A 25,531-nucleotide genomic window follows, 5' to 3' on the forward strand; every position below is an offset into this window, starting at 1 on the left:
TCCTAGACAGTTGTGCAAACAGACTCACTTAGTGGGCATGGGAAGACCTTCAGGATACATGCTGGATAAAATAAGGACATGCAAAACGGTTTACACAGGACGTTCATGCGAATGAATGATGCATTTCTATATGTACAATTTTACAGATGAAATGCCTGGAATCATTACCGCAGGCCACACCTCAAGCCCCTCACAGGGACCGGCGCCTGCCTTGGAGTGGGGACGAGGACTTGGGGAGCAGGCATTACTGAGAGTGACTTCAGGTTTGTCTCTGTCATTCAAGCCTGACTTTCTCTACTCTCCAGAAATCCCAGCAGAGCAGAGTCTTGAGGTAGGGGAGAGGCAGAGCCTGTGGACCCCTGGGATGTTGGGGGGCAGGCATGTGGCAGGGGGTGGGGGGAGGCAGTGATGTGTATGATGGTGCCCTTCACCAAGAGAGGAGACATGGAAAGAGGAGCTGGTGGACAAAGGTTATGGGATCATCTCGCACCTGCTGGTCGTGAGCACACAGGGAGAGGGGCCCAGCAGCAAGCCCAGGGCCCAGGCCGAGCTCTCCCTGTTCTCTGCCCAGGGAAAGCTTTTGGCCCGTGCGCGGCACATTTAGAAGAAGGAGCAATCCTAGCGCCTGGTGAGCTCCGGAGGAGGGTGGTTTTGTTCTGGGCTTTCTGTAATACATGACATGTAAAATGACACGAGCTGTGCATTTTGCTACAAAGAGACTAGAAACTTACTGCCAGACAGCTAAAACCAGAAAATGCACAGACGGACCCTGGGGATGCAGGCTCACCAGGGCCAGGACTGTGGGCAGGGGCAGAGGAACCCCCTCTTGGCAGCCTATCCCGGCCTGCCTGCACCTCAGCTCTGAGGCCCACACGGCAGTCCCCACCTTCGCCCCCAGGCTCAGGGTTGGCAGAGGGGGTAAGCACTGGAATCAGGGCCCACAGTCCAACACCGGAGTCAGCAGCAGGAACCACACTCGGCACCTGGCCCCGGGGTGCGAAGGAGCAGAAAGAGCCCTTCACCCGGGTGTTCTCACCTGCAAAGGGGAAGCTGAGACAAGGGCCGCTCCCCTGCCGCAGAGAAGCCGAGCAAGGAAACCACCCTGTGCCTCCCCACAGCTTTCTGGGCATCCTTCCCGCCTTTGTCTCTCTGTTTCCTGCCCATTGGAACGGGGCTGTTCAAAGAAGCACCTGGCCTTGTTTGTCAGAGCAGAAACAGAAAGCGTGGACCCTGAGCTCCTGTCGCGTCTCCTGCTGCTAACCGAGCAGAGCTGCGAGACCCATCCTCTTGAAAGAGGCTCGAGCCAGGCTGGGGATAGAATAGCACCCAGTGGGTGTGACGGGCTCCTGGCAGGAACCCCCCCAGCACCTCCCTCTGGAAAGAGCGGGCAGCGAGGCCATCAGCAAGGAGTGAGCGAAAGTGAAGCAGTGTGGAGGCTGCGGGGGACAAAGGCCCCTCCCAGCCAACACTGAGTGACCAGCAAGGCTTCTCTCGTGGTCTCCAGGATTTGGTTATGAGGCTCACCTGATGGACAGGTAGGGTTGGAAGGGGTGGAGGCAGCATTGGGCCTACAGCTGGGGGTACCCTATCCACTATGGGAATGTCTGGGTTCTGGCTCCCCATTCCAGCTTCCTGCTAAAGTGCACCCTGGGAGGCAGCAGTGATGGCTGTGGTACTTGGGCCCCTGCCACATGCATGGAGGCCCCAGTTGAGTCCCTGGCTCCTGGCTTCAGCCTGGCCTAGCTCCAGCTGTTAGCATTTGAGGGAGTGAACCAACAGATGGGAACCCATTCTCTGACTATAAGTCTGTCTCTTTCTCTGCCTCTCAAACAAATAAGTAAAAATTTAAAAACACAGAAAAGGGGCAGAGACTGTGGGATGGACATGTTTTGCAAATTCTAAAGGTAAACAGTTTCTGTTTTCAATATGCAGAAGAGGAGCAAGTTTGGAGATGTGAAGTTCCTGGTTCAAAACACGGAGCTGAAGAACAGCCGTGTCCCTGCAGGTGAGTGACAGGAAACAGCTGGCATATTCAGCCAGAAAGGCCACGTATTGGAAGGGCACTGAATCCAGAGAGGGTGGGTACCTAGAAGCCAAAATGGGAAAACGGGCAGGAGGCAGGAGGGACCCAAGGGAGGCTGGGGTGATTGTGCCGTCCCGCCCAGGGGTCACCCCTTTCCAGTCATACCCAACCCTGCTCATTCCATGGTGGACAAGACTCTGTCTCCAGTGCTTAGTGCCCCCTCAAGTCTGCCTTCAGTGGGCCAGGGTTGGCTGCCATGGGAAAATGAGGTGCTGTGAGAAGTGGCAAAAACAGTCAAACGTCCACACCGAGAGCCAGGGCCAGGCTCACAGACCGCTGACGCCGATGATTGGCTATTTCACTGCAACACGTGGTACAAGCCCCGTTCCCCCGGGGACGCGCAGCAATGTCTGAAGACAGTGTTGGCTGTTACAGCTGGGGGCAGGGATACCGACATCCGGTGGATCTGATCTTACCATGCACAGGGCAGCCCCCACAAGAAAGAATGGTGCAGCCAAACATGCCAGGAGTGACAAGGTACAGGCAGGGCCAGGGGACCAAGACACCACATTGTGGGTTCCAGAAGGTTCTATCACTTAATTTGGTGGAAGTATGGATCACACACCGAAAACCGAAAGAGGGAGAAAGCTTGAGATCAGGTGCTGTGGGGGCTTGGGTGCCTGGCCAAGCAGTCTGGCTTGCATTTACCAGTTTGGGGCACACCTTAGCCCAAAACTGGAGCCTCATGGCCTGGGTCTGGCAGGTCCTGGGTGCTAGAAGCCTGGTGGAGCATGAACGGCGTGACCGATCCCATGGTCAGCAGCGCTGTCTCCCTGTTCTGCTGATGTCACTGCTATAGAAGTTGGAAAAGCTGCGGCTTCCTAGAGTAGAACCTGCTACAGGGACCAGCTCTGTCTTCAACGTTCTCTAGCCCCTGATCATCTTCATTCTTTGCCAAATTTAAAAATTAGTACTTTTCACTGATTCACATTGTTTCACGTCTCTAAAATCAGGATGTTCTTACAATCAATAGTCCACCCTAGTGTAACTGAAAGCACTGTATTCTTTCTTTGGGATACACCAAAGAATGGCCCTTAGATAAGCAGCCCTTCAATGAAATGTGATCCATTTGCTGTTTCCCTCGTTGCCATTGGTTACATTTTATTCTCACTCGTTAACGCGCCGGCTGCTGGCCTGCCTGGTGGGTTTTAGTGCTGAGCTCTGGCAGGAGGCTGAGAACCACCCGGAACATCACGGTGGCACTGGCCTCCGTCGTCTCTGTTTTGTGATTAGGATTGCAGCGCTCACGGTGCACAGAAGAGGTTCTGTAACCGAGCGACCGTCTCCCCACTGTGAAAGTCCAGCGCCTGCCCCCAGCGAAATGCTTCGTTCCCTTTCCAAGGCTTTCAGAGAGTTTGTGAAAGGAACATTCATTCCGCTCGGCCTGCTGTGTACACGCTTTGGGGCTGGCCTTACTTTATACAGACTTCCCTGGTCCAGCACTAGATAATTTTATTTGTATAAAGGAAGTGGAGTAAAATTGCCTTCTCCATCCTGTTTCTCATTGTCAGCCTCTCCCAGGGTTTCCTCCTTTGCTTTTTTACTAATATGCAGTGAGACCCATTGTCCTCCACCCATGGCCCAAGAAGCAGAGGCTAAGGGACACCAAAGGAGGCGATGAATAGCTGGAAGCTTCAGCGAGTGTGAACTTGCAGGAAATATTTATGAGCTGATTTACATACTAATGAGCTGGAAGCACCTCAGCTGGGCCGTAGTGGGGGCAGCCGTGTTTCAGGCTGCTGCACAGATGTTTCCAAGTGCTGTGCCGTGAGAGGGTGACGCGTTCCCACCAATTTTCAGTTTGTATTTTGACCGCAGTGCTCACCAGTCAATTGGAATCCCGAGTTGGAAAATGTGTCCAGAGCCGGAGCATAAAAACCACTGCCCCACGCCTTTTGATGAACGGCTACAGGATTGGGACCGACCCTTCCGGTTTCCTTTCCTGTCCCCTCAGGAGTCCTCCCACAGCCTCCTGGCAGGCTGGTCCTCTGCAGCACAGGCTGTCCAGAGCAGAACGAGAAGTCGTTTATCTGCCAGTGTCCCTTGTGCCAGCATGACTGCAGGAAAATACTGCGGTTGCCTGTGGGCTAGAAAAGATAAAAACACTTGCTATTAGAGTAAAGCAAATTTCATTTCCAAAGTGCTTTTTACACACACTGCCTCAGGCGTGACAATCTGCTGACTTCATCCAACACAAACAACTGGCTCTTGTATTTCAAAATCATTCTCCCAGGTTGCTGAGGGCTTTTAGTCTGGGACTGGGGGGTGGGGGCAGGCATTTTTGCTGCCATTAAGATACTAAGTTCAGCAGGGAGTGAAAAACTAGGAAGACAAGGCAGAGAGTCTCTGGAAACCTGGGCAACTTCAGACTAGGTTAGGGAGCTTGCTTTACCTCCTGGAGGTTAAGTGGCAGAGCCTTGGACCACCTCTGAACCCATGCACTTGCCACATGGCATGCCCATGGATGTGGCCAAGGCACCAGGCTGCCACCCAAAAGGGAGGTGGGGCGATGAGGCAAAGTGTAAGTCAGCACCCCCCCAAAAAAAAAAAAAAAAACAGTAATCTCAATGAGTGCTTATTTCTAAAAATCAAAATGAGCGTAAAACTCCGGTCGTGTGATGCCTCCAGCTTTGTTCTTTCTGCTCAAGGTTGCTTAGGATATTCCGGGCTGGTGGTGGTTTCATTTAAATTTTAGGAGGTTTTTTCTATTTCTGTGAGAAATGTCATTGGAATTTTGATAGAGATTACCTTGAATCTATGCATCACTTTGGGCAGTATGGACATTTTGATTTTGGGAGTTATTTATTTACTTGAAAGAGTTACAGAGAGGGAGGGAAAGACAGAGATCTTCCATCCACTGGTTCACTCCCGAGATGATCACAGGGCCAGTGCTGGGCCAGGCTGAAGCCAGAAGCTTGTTCCAGGTCTCCCAGGAGCGTATCGAGGGCTCAAGCTCTTGGGCCATCCTCCACTGCTGTCCCAGGTCATTAGCAGGGAGCTGGATCGGAAGTGGAGCTGCTGGGACATGAACTGGCACCCATCTGGGATGCTGGCGTCAGGTGACAGCCTTACTCACTACACCATGATGCCAGCCCCAGTGTGGGTATTTTAGCCACTAACTCTTCCACTTCGTACCTATGAGATATTTATTTGTGTCTTTCATCCATGTTTTATGGTTTTCAGTGTAAAGTTCCGTTCCCTCCTTGGTTAAGTTTGTTCCTAAGCATTTTATTATCTTTTTATAGCTATTGTGTGTGCTATTGTTTTCCTGATTTTTTCTTTGATAGTTTATTAGTTTGTAGAAATGCAACTGATTTTTTATGTTGATTTTATATCCTGAAGCCTTTCTGAATTCATTTGTGAGTTCTGACAGGTTTTTTGGTGAAATCTTTGGGGTTTTCTAAATATAAGGTCATGTCATTCGCAAAGAAGGGTAATTTGACTTCTTCCTTTCCAGTTGGGATGCCTTTCACTTGTTTCTCACACCTGAGTGCTCTGTCTAGGACTTCCATACTATGTTGAGTAAAAATAATGACAGTGAGCATCCTTGTTTTGTCCCTGGTCTCAGACAAAAAAAAAAAAAAAAACTTTCAGCTTTTCACTACTGAATATGGTATTCACTGAGTTTTTAATAAATGACCTTTATTGTGTGGGGGTGCTTACCTCTTTCTACACTTGTCTTCAAAACATACTATGTAGCTACAGTAATTACTGGCATAAAAACGTACTCTGTAGCTATAGTAATGACTGGCATAAACACAAACACACCAGTGGAACAGAATAGAGAACCCTGAATTAAACACACATACTTATGGTGAATTGATTTTTTTTAAGATTTATTTATTTATTTGAAGACAGTTACAGAGAGGCAGAGGTAGAAAGAGAGAGAGGTCTTCCATCTGCTGGTTTACTCCCCAAATGGCTGCAGCTGCTAGAGCTGGGCCAATCTGAAGCCAGGAGCCAGGAGCTTCTTCCAGGTCTCCCATGCAGGTGCAGGGGCCCAAAGACTTAAGCCATCTTCCACTGCTTTCCCAGGCCATAGCAGAGAGCTGAGCTGAAAGTAGAGCAGCTGGGTCTTGAACCAGTGCCCAGATGGGATGACGGCACTGCAGGCAGCAGCTTTACCGCTCATTCCACAGCACCCACCCAGTGAACTGACTTTCAACAAATGTGAAGAACACCCTGTGGAGAAAGGACAGTCTATTGAACAATGCAATAATACACTTATCTCATGCTACATACAAAACTCAATTAAAAATGGATTAAAGGTTTAAATGGAAGACAAGAAATTGTGAAATTACTTGAGAAAGTCATAGGGAAGATCTCTGTGACATTGATCTGGGCAGCGGGGGGCGGAGGGAGGGATGGGAACCCAAAATACAAGCAGCAGAGCAAAAATAGAGAATTGGGATTACATCAAACTGAACAGCTTCTGCACAGCCAAAGAAACAGCCAACAGAGTGCAAAAACAACTCACAGAGTAGGAGAACTCTCTGTGAACCATGCATCTGATAAGGACCTAATATCCACAATACATGAGTATAAAGAACTCAAACACTCAATAGTAAGAAAACAAATAACCCAGTTTAAAAATGAGCATAGGATCTAAACAGATGCATCTCAAAAGAAGACATCCAAATGGCCAACAAGTACATGAGGAAAATGATCAACATCATTAGTCATCAGGGAAATGCAAATTAAAATCACAAGGAGATATCACTTCACACTTGTTAGAAAGGCAGTTATCTAAAAAAGCAAGAGACAACCGTTATAGAGAGGTAGAGGAAAGGGAACCCTCACACACTGTTGGTGGGAATGGAAATTAGTACAGGCATGTGGGAAACAGCATGAGTTTTACAAAAAAAATTATAGTGGAACTGCCTCAGGACCCAGCAGCCCCACTACTGGGCACATATCCAGAGGGAGTGAAGTCCGTATGTCAGCAGGACACCTGCACGCCTGTGTTCGTGGCTGCGTTATTTACAGTGGCCAAGACACAGATCGGAGTGTCTGTCAGTGGATGGATGAGCACAGAAACTGTGCTGTGCACACACAACGGAATACCACTCAGCCTCAGAAGAAAAGAAGGAAATCCTGTCACTTGCAGTAACAAATGGATGATCTGGAGAACATCACATGAAATGCAGTAAGGCAAGTCTGGGAGAAAACACTGCATTATCACACATGCATGTGGAATGTAAAACAGTGGAGCTCCTACAGGCAGAGCTAGAACAGGGGTTAGCAGAGGCGGGGGAGACACAGATCAAAGGATACAGAATTGGGGCCAGCGCTGCAGTGTAGCAGGTCAAAGCCCTGGCCTGCAGTGCTGGCATCCCATATGGGCGCCAGTTCTAGTCCCTGCTGCTCTGCTTTTGATCCAGCTTCCTACTGATGGCCCAGGAAAGCAGTGGAACAAGTTCTTGGGCCCCTGCATCCACATGAGAGACCTGGAAGAAGCTCTTGGCTCCTGGCTTCAGATCAGCTCAGCTGCAGCCATTGTGGCTATTTGAGGAGTGAGCCAGTGGAATGAAGACACCTCTCTTGTCTGTCTGTCTCTCTCGCTCTAACTCTGTCTTTCAAATCAATAAAATAAATCTTTAAAAAAATAGAACACAAAGTTTCAGTTGGATAGAAGGAAAAATTCAAGAACTCTGTAAGCATATCTGTCTCTTCAAACGCTCAACTTTTTTTATGATGAAAACATTCAAAATCGTGTTTAGTTTTCTTTAGAGAAGTATACAGAACATCATCTCTCTCTGTAGTCACCTTGCGGTGCAGAGGAAATAATTCTCCTCAGTGACTTATTGCGAGCGTGGGTGGTCTTCTGGGTGCTCCCTTCAAGTCTGTCTGTTGGGTATCGCTCTCACCCAACACAACCCCATGTAAGCTACTGTAGCTGCACAGTAAGCTTCCCATCGCCGAGTCTGGTCCCCCCCTCCTGTGTCTTCCTCCCCTCCCCCAAAACATTCTCAGCTGTTCCATCAATCTCACCTTCCAGATTAGTTCGTGGCCTAACTTGAGGGAAACGATATGTTTCTAACACCCAGTCTTTCCAACTATAGGTCCAGCACTCCAGAGCCTATGGCCAGGTCCTGGAAGGCACTTGCCGCTGGATTGGTTGTTTGCGTCTGCTGACCGGACATAAGTGCACTTCCCCAGTTTCCTGTGCAGAGACACGGGCATTAATTACCTGATACCAGGAGAACTCAGCCCACAGTCAAAGAGCAGTTGCCTCACGCCCTTCAGGAATTTTCTGAATATAAAAATGGATCATTGGCCGGCGCTGTGGCTCACTAGGCTAATCCTCCACCTAGCGGCACCGGCACACCGGGTTCTAGTCCCAGTCGGGGTGCCGGATTCTGTCCCGGTTGCCCCTCTTCCAGTCCAGCTCTCTGCTGTGGCCCGGGAGTGCAGTGGAGGATGGCCCAAGTCTTTGGGCCCTGCACCCCATGGGAGACCAGGAGAAGCACCTGGCTCCTGCCATCGGTGCACCGCGCTGGCCGCGGCGGCCATTGGAGGGTGAACCACCAGCAAAGGAAGACCTTTCTCTCTGTCTCTCTCTCACTGTCCACTCTGCCTGTCAAAAAAAAAAAAAAAAAAAAAAAAAAGGACCATTTACCTCCTGCCCACAGTCTACGTGGGGCTGCAGCTCCCAGCCATGACCTGTAGAGAACCAACACAGGGATAAATTCCACTTAACTCCACCCAGCTCTTCCTGGCGCCTCCAGGGTGGGTCTGCAATGGATGTGTCATTTGATTTGCAAGGAAAAAAAAAATGTGCCCCTCAATTCCTTGGCACAGAGCCAGATTTTCTAGAACATTCCAAGCAGCCTACTGTTGGGGAGAAGCCACAGACCAGATCTAGCCCACAGTGCTCTGCAAGGCCCTGCCACTTGGTGCTGTATTGGAAGTTGACCTTCTGTTTGTGAGACAGAATGCTTTGTATTCAAGACGAGATTGTTATGCCTGTGGAGTGGAGCAGACGTCTTTACATATTTAAGTAAGTGGAACAGTGGAAATGATTAAATAGAAATTTCTCTCTACTTGGTATTTAAGGTGATGGTGATATATGTAAATTAGTGTAATCGAAGAGAATATAATGTTCTTTTTTAAAATTTTATTTAAGGAATATAAACTTCATGCATTTAATATATATCAAATTTGGGAATATGGTAATTCTTCCCCCTCAACCTCCCTCCTGCCCATACTCCCACCTGTCTTCCTCCTCCCTCTCTCTTTCCCATTCTTATTCTTTACAAGGGTCAGTTTTCAGTTAAGTTTATACTCATAAGGCTAACCCTGTACTAAGTAGAGAGTTCACCAAATAGTATGAACAAAAAAGAAAAAAGAACAGAAACATACAAACAAACAAGAAAAGCATTGTTCCTCAACAATCAAGACAAGGGCTGTTCAAAATCATAGCATCTCAAGGTGTCAGTTTCGTTCCTGTAGATTACCTTTTACCACAGATCAGGGAGAACATATGGTATTTGTCCTTTTGGGACTGGCTTATTTCTCTAAGTATAATGGTTTCCCATTGCATCCATTTTGTTGCAGATGACAGGACTTCATTTTTTCTGCTGTGTAGTATTCCATGGTATACATATCCCACAACTTCTTTATCTGGCCTTCAGTTGATGGACATCTGAGTTGACTTGTTCAGATGCTGATTTCATTTCCTTTGTATGAATTTCCAGGGGTGGGATGGCGGGGTCACATGGTAGGTCTATATTCAGGCTATCCTCCACAGTGGCTGCACCTGCTCACATTCCCACCAACCCTTCTCCCCACATCCACACCAGAATTTGTTGTTTGTTGATTTCTATATGAAAGCCATTCTAACGGGAGTGAGGTGAAACCTCATTGTGGTTTTGATGTGCATTTCCTTGATAGCTGGGGATCCTGAGCATTTTTTCATCTGTGTGTTGACCATTTAAATTTCCTCTCGTAAAAATGTCTGTTCGGGTCCTTTGCCCATTTCTTACCTAGGTTGTTTGTTTTGTAGTTGTTGAGTTTCTTGAACTCTTTTTATATTCTGGAAATTAATTAGTTATCAGTTGAATAGTTTGAAATTATTTTCTCCCATTCTATTGGTTGCTGCTTCACTTTCTGTGTATCTCTTTGGCAGACAGAAGTCCTCTTCCTCCTTTCTTTGGTTAGTTGGCCAGTGGTGTGTCAATTTTGTTTATTTTTTCAAAGCACTAGCTCTTCATTTTGCTGATCTTTTGTATTGTTTCTTTGGTTTCAGTTTGTTTATTTCTTCTCAAATGTTAATTATTTCTTTTCTCCTACTAGTTTTGGTTTTGATTTGCTCTTGTTTTTCTAGGTCACTGAGATGCATTGATAGCTCATTTATTTGGTGCCTTTCTAATTTCTTGATGTAGGCACCAATTGCTATAAACTTTCCTCTTAACACTGCTTTTGCTGTATCCCATAAGTTTTGATATGCTGTATTGTCATCTTCATTTGTTTCCAGAAATTTTTTGTTTCTCTATTGATTTCTTCAATGACCTACTGTTTATTCAGGAGCATGTTGTTCAGTCTCCATGTGTTTGCATATGTTCTAGAGATTCCTGAGTTGCTGATTTCCAGCTTAAATCCATGTGGTCCAAGAAAATGCATGGCATGATTTTGATTTTTTTGAATTTGCTGAGACTTGCTTTATGGCCTAGCATGTGGTCAATCCTACAGAAAGTTCCATGCACTGATGAGAAGAATGTGTGTTCTGTGGCTGTGGGAAGGAAAGTTCTGTAGACATCTATTAGATCCATTTGGTCTATAGTGTTGATTAACTCTGTTGTTTCCTTATTGATTTGCTGTCTGGTTGATCTGTCTATTGCTGAAAGTGGGGTATTGAAGTCCACCATTACTAAATTTTTAAAGATTTTATTTATTTATTTGAGAGATAGAGTTATATATAGAGAGAGATAGACAAAGAGAGAGAGACAGAGATAAAGGTCTTCAGTCTGTTGGTTCACTCCCCAGATGGCCGTAATGGCTGGAGCTGAGCCGGTCTGAAGCCAGGAGCTTCTTCCACATCTCCCATATGGGTTCAGGGGCCCAAGAACTTGGGCCATCTTCAACTGCTTGCCCAAGCCATAGTAGAGAGCTGGCTTCGAAGAGAAGCATCTGGTACTTGAACTAGCACGCATATGGGATTCCGGCACCACAGGCGGAGGTTTAGCCCCCTATGCCACAGCACCGGCTCCCCCACTGTTACTGCTGTATTTGAGTCTATGTCTCCCTTTAGATCCCTTAACATTTCTTTTAAATAGACAGGTGCCCTGTAATTAGGTGCATATACATTTATAATAGCCACATCTTCCTGTTGAATTGGCCCCTTAATCATTATTTTGGATTTCCTTTGTGCTTTTACTGGGGGATTTTCTGCCTTCGCCTTCATTTGTAGTGATGACCATGTTTCTGTGTTTCTGTGTGCAGCACATCCTTAAGCATCTTTTGTTTTGTTTTTTTTTTTTTTTTTTTTTTTTTTTTTTTTTTTTTGACAGGCAGAGTGGACAGTGAGAGAGAGAGACAGAGAGAAAGGTCTTCCTTTGCCGTTGGTTCACCCTCCAATGGCCGCCGTGGCCAGTGCGCTGCGGCCGGCGCACCGCGCGGATCCGATGGCAGGAGCCAGGTGCTTCTCCTGGTCTCCCATGGGGTGCAGGGCCCAAGCACTTGGGCCATCCTCCACTGCACTCCCTGGCCACAGCAGAGGGCTGGCCTGGAAGAGGGGCAACCAGGACAGAATCCGGCGCCCCGACCGGGACTAGAACCCGGTGTGCCGGCGCCGCAAGGCGGAGGATTAGCCTAGTGAGCCGCGGCGCCGGCCCTTAAGCATCTTTTGTAAGGCTGGATGGGTGTTGACAAATTCTTTCAATTTCTGTTTGTTATGGAAGGTCTTTATTTCACCTTCATTCATAGATGAAAGCTTTACGGGATACAGTATTCTCGGCTGACAGTTTTTTGTCTTTGGACTTGGACTATATCTTACCATTGTCTTCTAGTCTATAGGGTTTATGATTTCTCTTTGAAATATCAATTTCATGGAAAAAATTTTCATTCATATCATATTTGGTTTTCTTTAGTTCATAGATTTGCTTCTGATTGCTCTTGAGTCATCATGTGATTAATTTTTTAATTCCATTTTTGGCAGTTCTTCAGTCTCTTCATCTTCACATTCTAGTATTGAAATGTTATTGTCTTCTTTTAGGGGGAGAGGTTCATGGTGTCTTCCTTATTCTTGTTTCTTGATTTTCTGCATTTATCTTTAAGCGTTTGTAGAATTAGTTGGTTTATTTTTCCTCTGATGGCTTTTATCTTTGAGCTGTGCCTCTGTGGCTTAGTGGAATGCCTGCACTATCTGTGATTACCCAGCGGTGTGTTGTGGGTGTGGCGAGGGAGCTCTGGTCAGTGCTCCAGGGTGGGATAAGTATGCAGGGTAGCACCCAAGTTGGGCATGGTAGCTTTCCTCTGGTTAACAGGATGGAGAGGAATGGTCACTTCTGTAGGTGTGACCGCCCCCTCACCTCCTGTCTCTCAAGCTGAAGAATGGCCAGGTGTTAGTGCCCAGTGTGTCCAACCCTCATCCGCACTGCCACATGAACCACACATGTGGTCTGCACAGGCATCCCTGTGAGCACGGTCCCCGCTGCTATGAGCTGCTCCACGCAACCAGGGAGCTCTGGGGGTGTGCATCAGCACTCCGTGATCGCCCGGAAACCCAGCTGCGCCCTGCCCCTCTCACGTGGTCACAGTTTTCTCAGTCTCAGCACCAGTGGCTCTCCTGGTCAAGGAGTACGAGAGGGACACCTCACCCCGGTAGCCAGTCCCATCCCGGGGAGCAGGGAGACAGGTGTTCCCAGAACCGCTGCCCGCCTGTGTTATGCTCTGCTGGATGGACCCTGGTCCTCCCAGCCAGAATCAAAGTCAGTGGGGAAATGGATTTTTCTCTGGTAGAATCTCTGGATCACAGGTACTTTCGGTACCCACCGGCAGCAGCCCTGCTGGCTGCACAGCTGTGTTGGGTGCGTAGGAGGGTCCCTTCCGTAGGGATGGCTGCCCCTCCCCACCGATTGCCAGTGGGTGCCGTTGGCGAGCTGGACAGTCCCCGCCCGTTGCTCTTCATCTGCTGTGGTTGCTCCTGCTGACTGGGCGGAGGGTGCCCAATAGTTGCTGGGTGCACACACAGGAGCTGGAGCAGCTGCTACCTGCTTATGTCCAAAAAAGATGGTGGCAGCCCTCCCACAGCTGTTGTGGGGGGGAGGGAGGTAGAAGTGCGCTGCTTCCCCCCACCACCACCACTGCCCCACTGCCCTGAGGGATCTGGGCCAGACTCAAAAACGGTGCAGCTGTACCAACAGTGGCGTGGGCCCGTGCCCTTTGGCCTCACCGGGTTTGCCAGCGCGGGTGCTTTTTGCAGTTCCAAGCTGCCGGGCTCGTTGCTGTTCTCTTGCTCCTTGCTGCGTGTCTGCACCTTCCACGCAGGGCTGGGCCGCTTCTCCTGCTTTCGTGGTCTTCCCCCTGCAGTTCCCTGCAGCTTCCCGAGAGTGCAGCTTCCCCACTGCTTTTCCATAAATCTCACTTAGCCTAGATCAGGCTGCCCGGAGCTACTCTGCCTCCTTGGAACCCCCAAGAATGCAATGTTCTTAACCCGAAAAAATGGACCTCCTCTTGTTTGCTGTAGGCTCTCAAACTGCAGAGTGTTGTACACGAGTGCATCCCGGTGGTGAGAGGAGCGGTCATTGCCCGCTTCATATGACGTGACCCCGGTGTTGCAGAAGAATCAGCCTCCTTCCCTTGGAAGCCAGATCAGTGCAAGGGACCTTGGGGGGGCGGGGGGTGGGTGGTGGTCTGCTGCTGTTGTTTTGCTGCCTCCCAAGTCTGAGGTTGAGGAAGTGTGCGCACCTCCAAGATTACACCCAGGCAGCGGCTGCTGTGGCCAAAGCCACGTAACACAGTGGGACTGAGGGTCGCTGGCATTGATACGTGGCTACTGGGCAGGGGCAGCGCCAAACCAAAGTCGCCTGCATTCTTGTGTCTGTTTGGGCAGAAACTGTGTGGTAGATAGAAAGAAGAAGAAACAATCATTAAGAAGTCACTGGATACAAGGGCGTATTTCACCACCCTGAACCCTCAGCATGATCTGCTCTCAGAACTATCTCACTATTTAAACTCACGAGCATTTTAACTCACTCATCAGACTCTTCGCGTTCCCGTGTGGGAATCCCTGGCTGGCCAGCTCACGTTCTAGGAAGGGAAGCGTTTACTGAGCGCGCTCCATATCTCAGACTTCTATAAGGCTGCTGGGGACCACATGCAGCCTGCGGTGTTACCCTATCCGTGTTTCAGCACCTCATCAATTTTTTTTTTTTATTTGACAGATAGAGTTAGACAGTGAGAGAGAGAGAGAGAAAGAAAGGTCTTCCTTCCGTTAGTTCACCCCCAAAATGGCCACCATGGCTGGCGCTGCACTGATCCAAAGCCAGGAGCCAGGTACTTCTTCCTGGTCTCCGACGCGGGTGCAGGACCCAAGCACTTGGGCCATCCTCCACTGCCTTCCTGGGCCACAGCAGAGAGCTGGCCTGGAAGAAGAGCAACTGGGACAGAACCCGGCACCCATATGGGCTGCCAGTGCCACAGGCGGAGGATTAACCAAGTGAGCCACGGCACCGGCTGAAACCTTTGTATTTCAACACTGTGGAAGACTGATACTGTCCCCCAGCATACAAAGGTGTCACATCTCGAGAGTCTCTGATGTGTTTTCTTGCATGGCAGAAGGGGCTTTGCAGGTCAAGGACACTGAGATAGGGGAGCACCATGACTTGTCCAGGGGGGTTCAGGATCCTGGTGGGAGGGAGGCAGGAAGGCCCAAGGAAGAGGAGACGTGACAGCTGGATCAGAGCTCAGACACTGGTTTCAGAGACAGAGGAGGGGGCCACGAGCCAAGGGATGCCAGAAGCCTCCAAAGTCCAGGAGAACAGAGAAGCGGGTTACCCCCCGGGGTCTCCAAGAGCACAGCCCTGGTGACACAGGCATCATGGTCAGTGCTGGGGGCTCTGGAGACCCTCGTCCTTCTGAGGTTCGCGGTGCTCGTTCTCAAGTGCAGTTCTAGAGGCTTCTCCCACATGCATGTGCTTGTGAAAGCGCCCGGCCTCGACTTCCGCTGCCAGAAGCTGCCCTGGGCCCGGGCTGAGCTCTCGCAGACTGTGACCGGGAGCCCCTGAGAGTGCCCTTCTGGCGATTACAAAGGGAGCCCTCAGCGACGCTGCTTCCTACCATCCCACGCCTGGTTCTCCTGGCAGGGTGGAAAGCAGACACCCTTTTCCTGCCCGCATGTGTCATGCCATGGCCTTTAAAATCAGCTGACTCAGGGCTGACATTGTGGTGCAACGGGTTAAGCCACCGCTCGGGACACCTGCGTCTCATGTCTGAGTGCCTGGGATCGAGTCCCTCCTCTGCTTCTGGTTCAGCTTCCTGCTCCTGGCTTCAGCCTGACACTTACCCAGCTGTTCCGGACATTTGCATGGAAGATCTCTCTTTCCCCATCCCTCCCTCTGTCTCTGTCACTCTGCCTTTCAAATAAATAAATCTTTAAAAATAAAATAAAAAGCTGCACATGACATGCATGACAAATTGTCAAGGTAAAACTCATCGGAATTTTTAAAAATAATAATAACTGAATCCCCCTGTAGCTAGTAATCAGGGGTTGTATTGCTTTACATTTTTCTTGTTGTGCACTAATGCTGCTTGATTATTTCTCTTTAGAATATCATAGGTGGTCTCACTGCTTTTGCAAGTAACATAGTGAAACATTCTCAGGGAGCCTCCAGTAGGAGCTGATCTTCACATTCAGTCACAGGTTGTTTGGCTGAAATCGCACCTTACCGGGTTGTGGTTTGGGAAATTCCTTCTCCGTGGTGGCTCAGAGTCTGAGGTGATCAAAGGGGCCTAAACCTGTTACAGCAGGTGATCTGGAGAAGAAACACTGAATAACCCGCTAGGATGGCTTTGTTCTTGTCCCCTTGTGGGTCACACAGTCAGGGCCTCCTCCACTGCCTCTGCACCTTCCTCCCCTCCACCCGCATCGATCAAACCAGGATGGCGAAGGACCGAGCAAGACGGCGTGGCTTTCCACGGCGCCCAGCCTGCCAGGCAGCTCCTCCCCTCAAAACCGTGATGTGCTGTCCGGGTGAAGCCCAGAGCTGTAACTTCACTGGGCTTTGTTTTTTTTTGTTTGTTTGTTTGTTTGTTTTTAATTTACTTACTTAGTTGAGGTGTACAACCATTGGGGGAGGTAGAGGATTTTCATCCCAAATGGCCACACAACCAGGTCTGGGCCAGGCAGAAGCCAGGAATCAGAAACTCCATCCGGGTCTCCCACATGGGTGCAGGGGCCCAAGCACTTAGGCCATCTTCCACTGCCTTCCCAGGTGCATTAGGAGGGAGCTGAATTGGAAGGGGAGCAGCTGGGACTCAGTCCAGCACTCTGATATGGGTTGCTAGAGTGGCAAGTAGCCACTTAACCTGCTGTACCACAACACTGGCCCCTCACGGGTTTAGGCCCCTTTGATCACCTCAGACTCTGGCCGGAACCTGCATGAATGATCTGCACACAGCTGGCTCCAGTGAAGTTCGGTGCCATCGTCAGCGTGACAGCAGATGTGGTGGTGGAACAGCTGGACCATGAGGGAACGAGGTGTGGGTCCAAGCCTCAGATTCCCAGGGCTCTGAGTTGGGCCCAGGACAATGAATACAGGTTGCAGTGTGAGACTTGGAGACTGGACTTTCCTCCCGGCTAATCCTGGGCCAGGGGCCTGGCCCTGTGGGTGGGGAATGCAGAGTAGAGCTGGCTGCCGGCAGGGCATGGGTTAGACCCACAGCTGGGCGAGGGTGGGGCAGGGGGTGATAAGCAGGGCACGGCCCGGTACCATGTGCCTAACACCAAGGAGGTCAAGGTCCAGCTCCAGCTGCAGCCCTCCACGGAGGGCTCCTGGTCTCAGCTCCACCGCAAACCCTGGCGCCGGCAGGTCCCAGGGACCCACTGGAGGTTATGTTGGTATGGAGCAGAGCCAGAAACTGAGGGGAGGGGTTCTTGTCGTGCCTCCTGGCAGCCACGCGGGCACATCGGGGCTGAGGTAGTGATGTCGTGGAGAGGCCGGAGAGTAGGGGCTTGGTCAGCATCCTGTACGGATTTTCAGTGCAGGCTGTGGGAGGTTGTGGCTACGTTGGTTATCCCTTGAACTCCAGCCCGTCCAGGACAGAGTAGCCACGTGGTTACAGCTCAGTGACTTTTTCTCTCAAAGAAAACATTTTGCTTTGTAATGATGCATTCACTTGCCTTTTATGCACTTGGTAAATCATGACTTCTGCATCCCGACCGAGTGCTGGGGACGTGGCGGCCAGTGAGGCTGCCTTCAGAAAGCCTGCATGCCCCAGGACGCTGCCAGACAGCGAAGGTGTGAGCAGCAGGAACGCCACTCTGCTTCCCCGCCTTTGGATTGGGAATGGTGGGAAGAATGGCTCCTGGACACTGGGTCAGAGCCTGCAGTGAAAATGCTGGGTTCAGAGTCTTGACTCTTTTTTTTTTTTTTTTTTTTTTTTTTTTTGACAGGCAGAGTTAGACAGTGAGAGAGAGAGACAAAGGTCTTCCTTCCGTTGGTTCACCCCCCACCCTAAATGGCCGCCATGGTCAGCGCGCAATGCCGATCCGAAGACAGGAGCCAGGTGCTTCCTCCTGGTCTCCCATGTGGGTGCAGGGCCCAAGCACTTGGGCCATCCTCCACTGCACTCCCGGGCCACAGCAGAGAGCTGGACTGGAAGAGGAGCAACCTGGACAGAATCCGGTGCCCCGACCGGGACTAGAACCCGGGGTGCCAACGCCGCAGGCGGAGGATTAGCCTAGTGAGCCATGACGGTGGCAAGAATCTTGACTCTTAGGGGCACCTCCTGGTCAAAGACCTTACTGAGAAGTTAGAATGTTGCAGAGGAGAACTCTAAGAGCCAGCCCAGGCTCTGGTCCTGGCTGGTCCTGGCTGGTCCTGGGGACCCACCAGAGCCACCTGTCATGGGCTGAGCCAAGGCTATGCTGGCCAGCCAGTCTGTGTTCCACTGTCGACCGAAAGGTCGCAAGCAAGAGACGGCCAAGAGCAGGGGACAGAAGGGGCAATGTGCTTGCCTACCCCAGTCCTCTGGCCCCTCCCTCTCGTGCAGCACTGCCCACAGCTGCAGCCACGTATTTGTGAGGTCCCTTGGCTCCTGCAGGACTGGCGCACAGTGCCACTCCCGGGCGCTGCCTGTGCAGCAGAAGACAGAATGCACAGTGGTTGCTCTGATGTCTCCCCTGTGGGAAATATGTCCTGCTCCCTGAGCGAGAGCCTCTGCTTGACTCTTCTCAGTGTTTCTCCCTGGTGCCAGCTGACTCTCGGGAGGCGACGGCCTGACACGTCAGACCCCACACCATGTCCACATGGAGAACATTCCTGGAAAATGCAGTTGTAGCATAGAAGAGCAAAATAACAATCAATTTCTCGGTGTTCAACTACAGGTAATTCCTAATGGCCATGGCACTGTAAGGTAATCAGCTTAGAAACCAATTTGAAAATTAGCATTACCTTCCACGTAGAAAATCAGCGTGACCTATGACTCTGCCAGGTTAATCAGTGACTGTTACATCATCTTGGGAAACTGAGTGTCCTAATCTTTGCTGTTATGGAGTGAAGGGAGAATAACAGAAAAAGAACCCACTGTAACTTGTCAGCATATTAGAACGACGCCCAAGCAGTCCATGCTGTCGTAGAGAGCAAGTCTGGCAAGCAACAAAGGGGGTGGCCATCTTGCGGTTCAGGTCAGTGTCTAGAGAAAGACAGAAGCTGGAAGGGAACTGAGACTGGCACCCGGGTGTTTCTGCTCAGCTGGAGGAGCCACAGCAGACCTGGGATAAGTGAGCCCTGGTGGACGATGGCCCTGGAAGGACCCATGCCCTAGAGGAAGTGCCAGAGACTCAGGCAGCGCCGTGGGGGAAGGGACTTTGGGCCAGGAGGAAGCAGACGATGGCCTCGTCTGCAGGTGGACTCCCTGGCTGGGGTCAGGGCCAGCCCTGTTTCCTCTGAGCGAGGGCAGCCAACCCATGCCCTCCACGTCTTCTCAGGAGGCGGGCGGGGCCGGCGCCCCCCAGCGCTGGTTCAGCCCTGCAGATATGCTTCCATTGCACTAAGTAGGAGAGATAACTTGGGACCCTCGTAGGTGCGACGCTGTTCAACGAGGATCACTCCCCTCCCACCCCCACACACACACTAAGCTGCAAGTTCCCCGTGAAGTTTTCCTCAGCCACGGGTCCCCGCGTCTGGCACAAGGCCCGCTACCCAGCTTTTTCTGTTTTTCCTCCGTTTTATTTCATTTCACCTCCAGATGGACACTGAAATCCATCGCTGAGAGCAGCTCTTGTCCGCAAGGGCCCTTCTGGCCTCCGGCCCCAGCACAGAGCCTGCGGTGGGCTCCTTCCCTCCGACGAGCCACAGCCTAGCCTGTGAAACAGACGTTAGCAACCCGAGACACGTGGAGAAACATGCTCGCCAGCAGTGCCTGGAAAGTAGCGCAGGCTGAGTGTCCCTTCCCACGGTGCTGGGGGCCAGCAGTGTTTCATGGTCCAGACACTTTCCGGTTTGGGGATATTTGCATGTACATAATGAGCTATCTTAGAGAGAGAACCCACATCAGAACATGAAATTCATTTTTGTCTCCTGTATGCCTTGTACACATAGCCTGAAGGGGCTTTATACGATATTTTAAATAATTTTATGCATGGTATGGAATTTGCTGCTGCCTTCACCACTCTGGGCAGTGGTCCCTGCTGTCCTGGCTGTGGAATCATCGGCCAGGATAGGCTGAGCCGATGGGGCGAGACTCGATGAGGATCAGAGCTCAGTGGGCAGCTGTCATTCCAGGACTGGGATTTCCCTATGCCCACGCTGGCCTTCCGGGCAGCTACCACCCAAGGCAGCCCTGGTGACCCAGGACACCTGTGTCACTGCAGAAACGGATGCTTTCTGACTGTACTTCACATGTCCAGGTCCTCCTGTCCGAGTGGGGAGCAGCAGGAATGGTGGGGCTGGGGCCAAGGAGAGGAGGGGCTGCCCAGAGCAGCCCAGAACCCAGGGTCACTGCACCCACTTGGACAGGGCTTCCAGAGAAATGGATGGGATGGGGGTATGGCCAGCAGTTCTGCATTTTGCTGTCCAGACAACCAAGGAAATGAGAATGACAGGCGGGCCCCTGGGGAGAAGCTGGGGCGGTGGGGAGAAGCTCTTCCCAGCCCAGCGTAGAGGGCTCAGAGGGGGTTGCAGGGAAGGGTGCCATCTTCAGCACACGTGGCTGTTTGTGTAGGAAGTGGGAAGACGGAGCAAAGGCAGAACGCCAGCTCATGTTCAGACATGACGCCTGGAACTGGAACCTGGCTGGACAGACAGGAGCAGCAGTGGAAACAGAGCAGTGCCAGAACCTGCCCGAGGAACGGGGAACGGCCTTGACCAGAACCCCAGGGGTGATTAGAAACCAGACATGCTGGGAGAGGACGAGCTGCCCCGTGGACAGGGGCCGGGGGAGCAGAAGCACGTTTGAGCGTTAGGGGCAGGCAGGACAGTTCCCAGGCAGCATTGGCTCAGCCGGAGGCTCCTCCTCTGTGTCCCTCGTGGAGTCAAAAGTCTGCAAAGTTCAAAAAAACCCTTTTTCTACAGGACTGAGCCATTGGGCAAGGATTCTGTTTCCCTGAAGTCGATACAACCTTTCCCAGTTTGTAGGCAACAAGTGATGGGGCCGTTACTGAGTTGGGCTCGCCATCCCACACACGTGAGCAGATACTACAGCACTGACTCCTGGGGAAAGAAAGGCTTTGGTGCAAGGTCGCAGGCCAGGACGGCACAGGCAACAAGGCTCAAATCTGCCTGTCAGACCCAGGTGGGGGGGGGGCTCTCTACGGCTGCAGCACCAGCTCTCCCTGGACAGCAGACCCTGGTTCCGAAAGGTCCTGGCCTGCAGGTCCTAGGGCTGCTGCAACCTCCCGGGCTCCAGGGGAGGGAACAGGTTCTGAGCGCTGTGCCGTTTGAGGGTGAGGGCCTGCCCCCCACCTGCCCATGCCCGGGGCACACCGCCTGCAGGGACAGACTGCAAGACAGCGCCACATCCTGCAACGGTTGGGTCAGAGCCAGCAGGGCTGATTCTGCAGTGACAGGGTTCAGGTCAGGGGCTTGAGGAGACAGCAGAAGCAGGAAGGGCATCTGGCTTCCTTGGACACCCCTGTGCGAGGCGGCCACCCTCCACCTGGGGGGAGGCGCGTCCTGGTCTTTGAAGAATCCAGACCAACAGGCTTGGCTAATCCCTAGGTCCTTACCGTCAGGCCACATTCTGCACTGCCTGGTGTTTCCCTGTGGCTGTCGCCTAAACATGCTCAGAGGCAACCGTTTCTTTGGGCCCTTGGCTCCTGTGTCACACAAACCCCGTGTTAAGTAGGTGCTGTTTCTAATCCCCGGTCTCAGCCGTGGGCCCGTGATACTCGGGGGCAAGGTGTGTTTCTTCCCCTGGGTGAGGAAGGGACAAGGTTCCTCTCCAGGGGCCTGGATCCAGAACACTTGCACAATCCCCACCTTCCCTGATTGTAATGTTCTCAAAGTTTCCGCCTGGATAAATCTTCCCCGCGGATGGAGTGGCCAAGGAAGGCTATGGCAGATTTAATTTGGGAACATTTTTGTTTTTTAAGATTTATTTTATTTTAAGATTTATTTATTTTAAGATTTATTTTGAAAGAGTTACAGAGAGAGGTCAAGACAGAGAGAAGTCTTCCATCTGTTGGTTCACTCCCCAGATGGCCACAATGGCCAGAACTGAGCTGAAGCCAGGAGCCAGGAGCTTCTTCCAGGTCTCCCAGATGGGTGCAGGGGCCCAAGGACTTGGACCATTTTCCACTGCTTTCCCAGGCCATTAGCAGAGAGCTGGATGAGAAGTGGAGCAGCCAGGACTCAAACATGTCCATATGGGATGCTGGCACTGCAGGCTAGGGCTCTAACCCAGTGCACCACAGTGCTGGTCCTGGGAAATTCTCTTAACAGCTACACCACATAGGGAAGGAAGAATTACTGAAAACACTGGAAATTTTAAGATTGGATTCATTTTAACGATGACGTGAAATAATTCATGCGCTAACTCAAATCATCCTGGGGAGTGACCCTTTGCCTTTTATGAAAAAATAAATCAGTAATAAATAAATAAAGAAGTTTTGCCTTTCACTGGACCCCGGGATTCTACTAGTACTCTTTTATTGCTACTGTTAATGTTACAATACTTCCTACCACCCGCACCCAACGTCAGTGTTAATACTGATGTTAAAGTTGCTACTGGATGCTTTCCAAGTTCTCTAAATCCACGCCTACTCACATGCATTTAGGGTTTGTACATCCTGAGGCAAGCTCTCAGTCCAGTGCATAGCAGGTGTCAGGTTTTTGGAGTGCTTTTAGATCCATTATCTCGCATTTACTCCTCAAATGTCTTCTAGGACTGACAAAGCAAACATTATCACTTCTGTCTCCTGAAAAATACCACCCCTGCCCAGAGGGTAACAAATGCACGTGAGGGCGCACACTGGAAGCCAAGACCCCAGCTTTCCCTCCCGCCCTCACCCGGCCGGTGAAAGCCGCGGTGTCTGTGGGGAAGTCGTCAGGCACACACTCCACAGATCCACCTGAACGTGCACCCTGGAAACGGACTCCCGGAGCAGGCTTTCTGTGCAGCGGCTAAGACGCTGCTCGGGATACCTGTGGCCCATCTCAGAGTGCCTGGCACCCCTGCCAGTTCCAGTTCCAGCTAATGCACACCCGGGGAGGCAGCGGGCGACGGCTCAAGTAGTGGAGTCCCTGCCACACACGTGGGAGACAGGATTGATTTGCTGGCTGGTGGCTTTGGTCTACCCCTGGCTATTTTGGGCATTTGGGGAGTGAACAAGCAAATGGAAGATTCTCTCTCTCTCTCTTTAAGCACAAGCTTTCTAAAAAAAAAAAAAAAAAAAAAAAAAGCCCAAGTGCTTGGGCTACCTTCTGCTGCTTTCCTGGAGAGAATTGGCAGGGAGCTGCATGATAAGCAGAGCATCCAAGGCTCAAACTGGCACTCGTGTGGGATGCCGGTGTCGCAGGCTGTGGCTTAGCCCCCTGGGCCACAATGCTGGCCCTGAAAACCAAACCTGTACACTGGGGAATAGGTTCTTTGCTGGTTTGTGCGTTGCTTTTTTCAACTATCTGGGCGTCTGAGACTTGCTCCACAGGCCCCGCCTTCCCTCATTCTCATTCACATACCCTGGTGGGTACTTGAGCTTCTCCCAGGCCCTGGTCAAGACTGCAGCATCGCGCCACTGTGGGCCATCCTCCCTGGGTCTCCAGGTCACACATCCAGACAGTTCACTCAGACTCTCCCTCGTGACCAACACTTGCTCTCGCTCGCTCTCTCGCTCACTCGCTCGCTCGCTCTCACTCTCACTCTCACTCTCTCAGTCCCATTCTCACTCCCTTTGTTGAGTCCATGTGAGCACCTGGGCACAGTCACGCAGGTTCAGAGTTGCCACACTGTCGGGCGGCCTCTGTGCCAGTAACTCATCAGTGCTGCCCAGGCTGGTGCCAGGGACATTCTAGGGGTACACAGCATGCGGGTCTTTGCTGGCATTGGGAGGGTGTCCCCTGCAAGCCTGCTCGTGCCTGATGCCGCAGGAGGACAGCTTTACAGATGGGGTCCGTCTCCCAGCAACTCTGCCATCCAGATTAGCCAATGACGGCTGATACGCCAAGGTTACATCTGAGTGGTGGGGAAAAACTGATTTATTTCCTGTCTATCCCCTGAGACGATAGGATCAGATCATTAGAGAAGTTGAAAGGGCTTGCATCTTGCAGCCAGATTTTCAGGATGAGCAGACACGCTCCATGTCCTAACAAACCCAGAGCCTGCAGCTGGGCTGAGCTGCCTTGCCTGGCATCATCTGAAGGGAGGCCGGTGCTCTGCCCTCAAGCTTCCAGTGCTCGCTCCTCTGGCAGGTGGCCAGTGTGCGACAAGCTCCTCGCGAGGCAGCCCTCTGTCCTCCTGCCCTGTAGCCTGACCCGGCATCCCGCCCCATGCAACAACCATCTCCCACCACACTGCAGCCTTCACGGTGTTCTCATTTAGAATCCACTGAGCCTTGCACTTGGTCTTGAGTTTGAATCCCACTCTCGGTAATGTGAACTCTCCTTCCAAGTGACAAAGTCCTTTCTGCTCTGCTGCCTGCTGACTGGCCCGGGCCAAGCCCTACTGCCCCTCACCAGATGTATTTTGATAGCTTGTAGCTGGTCTACTGGGGCCTCTCAAAGACTGTCAGGCTGAAGTGTGCCCTGTTCTGCCCCCCACCCTCATGCCGCAGCCCCATTGAACTTTCTGGCTTCATCTGCCACCCTCACTTCTCCTCTACCACCCCATACAGCCTTGAGCCCAGCCACACGGAGCCCCTTGCTCCCTCAGCCTGTCACACTAGTTCCCACCTCTCTGGTGCCATCACCAGAACACGCATCCATGCCTTGCTCACCTAACCAATCCCTGTCCACTTTCTAGACTTAGCTGGAGTGATGCTTCCTCCAGCAAGTCTTCCCGGTTTCGATGGCCCCAGCGTGCCTGACCCTACCACCCCGGTGCACCCAGGCCTCTTTGGAAAGCACAGGTTTGCTCTGTCTCTTCCGTCGTGGAATCCCTGGCTGGTGCATAGTCACAGTGAATTGTGGCTTGTTCAGTGAGTGAATTAGTGAGACCTGGTCTCCTTGGTGCCATGGGAACCCTCCTGTGAGGATAGGTGTCTCACGTCTCTCCCATGCCACAGCCTCCTCGGTTAGGAACTCTTGCTCTTGACAACCAGACCTCCGGTGTGTGCCCGCCCTAGCTCTGCTTGCTCTCTGTAAGTGTCCCCTGTGCTTTCCAAACTGCATAGGGACTCAGGCCAGAGCTCTCTACCCAGGTGACCCGCCTTAGGCCCCCTCTCCAGGCTCTGCTGTCAGCTCCCAGCCATTCTCTAAGCCTAAGCTCAGATCCTCCGTAAAACTATGCCCAGGTTTCCCCTCCGCCTCAGTCATAATTAGTCTCTCCCCTCCTCTACTTTGATAACATTTTGGCATCTAATTATGGAATCCGTTGCTGCTTGCATGATATTAGGGGGAGTATGTGTGTGTGTGTGTGTGTGTTCCCCACTACACCCTGAGTTCTGTGACAGTTGTGGCACACTCAGCACAGTCCACGCTCAGCTCACGTACGACACTGAGCTTTTGCGCCCAGAAGCTCTGGGTCCCTGCTCCAGGCGTGGGCGTGGGTCACCTTGGGCAGGCCCGGGAACTTGCGTCAGCCTCCCTCGCCTCGTCTCTGGAGCAGCGTTCATCACAGCAGGGATGCTGGAAG

At 51.4% G+C, this 25,531-nt stretch overlaps 1 protein-coding gene across 6 annotated transcripts in view; it reads left to right on the plus strand.

Annotated features, from left to right (window-relative positions):
- Nucleotides 1–245: 245 nt before the first annotated feature.
- APC (APC regulator of WNT signaling pathway) overlaps nucleotides 246–25,531 on the plus strand; it is a 182,287-nt gene continuing 157,001 nt past the window's right edge. For 4 of the 6 annotated variants that reach the window (XM_070075972.1, XM_070075976.1, XM_070075980.1 and 1 more), the window contains exons 1-2: nucleotides 1,193–1,535; nucleotides 1,933–2,005. The gene's annotated coding sequence lies outside the window, so the exon portion shown is untranslated. Of the gene's footprint in view, nucleotides 264–1,158; nucleotides 1,536–1,932; nucleotides 2,006–25,531 lie in introns of those variants that run through there. The other 2 variants (XM_070075973.1, XM_070075987.1) reach the window with 2 other exon arrangements.

Source organism: Oryctolagus cuniculus, chromosome 6 (genome assembly GCF_964237555.1).
Source record: "Oryctolagus cuniculus chromosome 6, mOryCun1.1, whole genome shotgun sequence".
NCBI lineage: Eukaryota > Metazoa > Chordata > Mammalia > Lagomorpha > Leporidae > Oryctolagus > Oryctolagus cuniculus.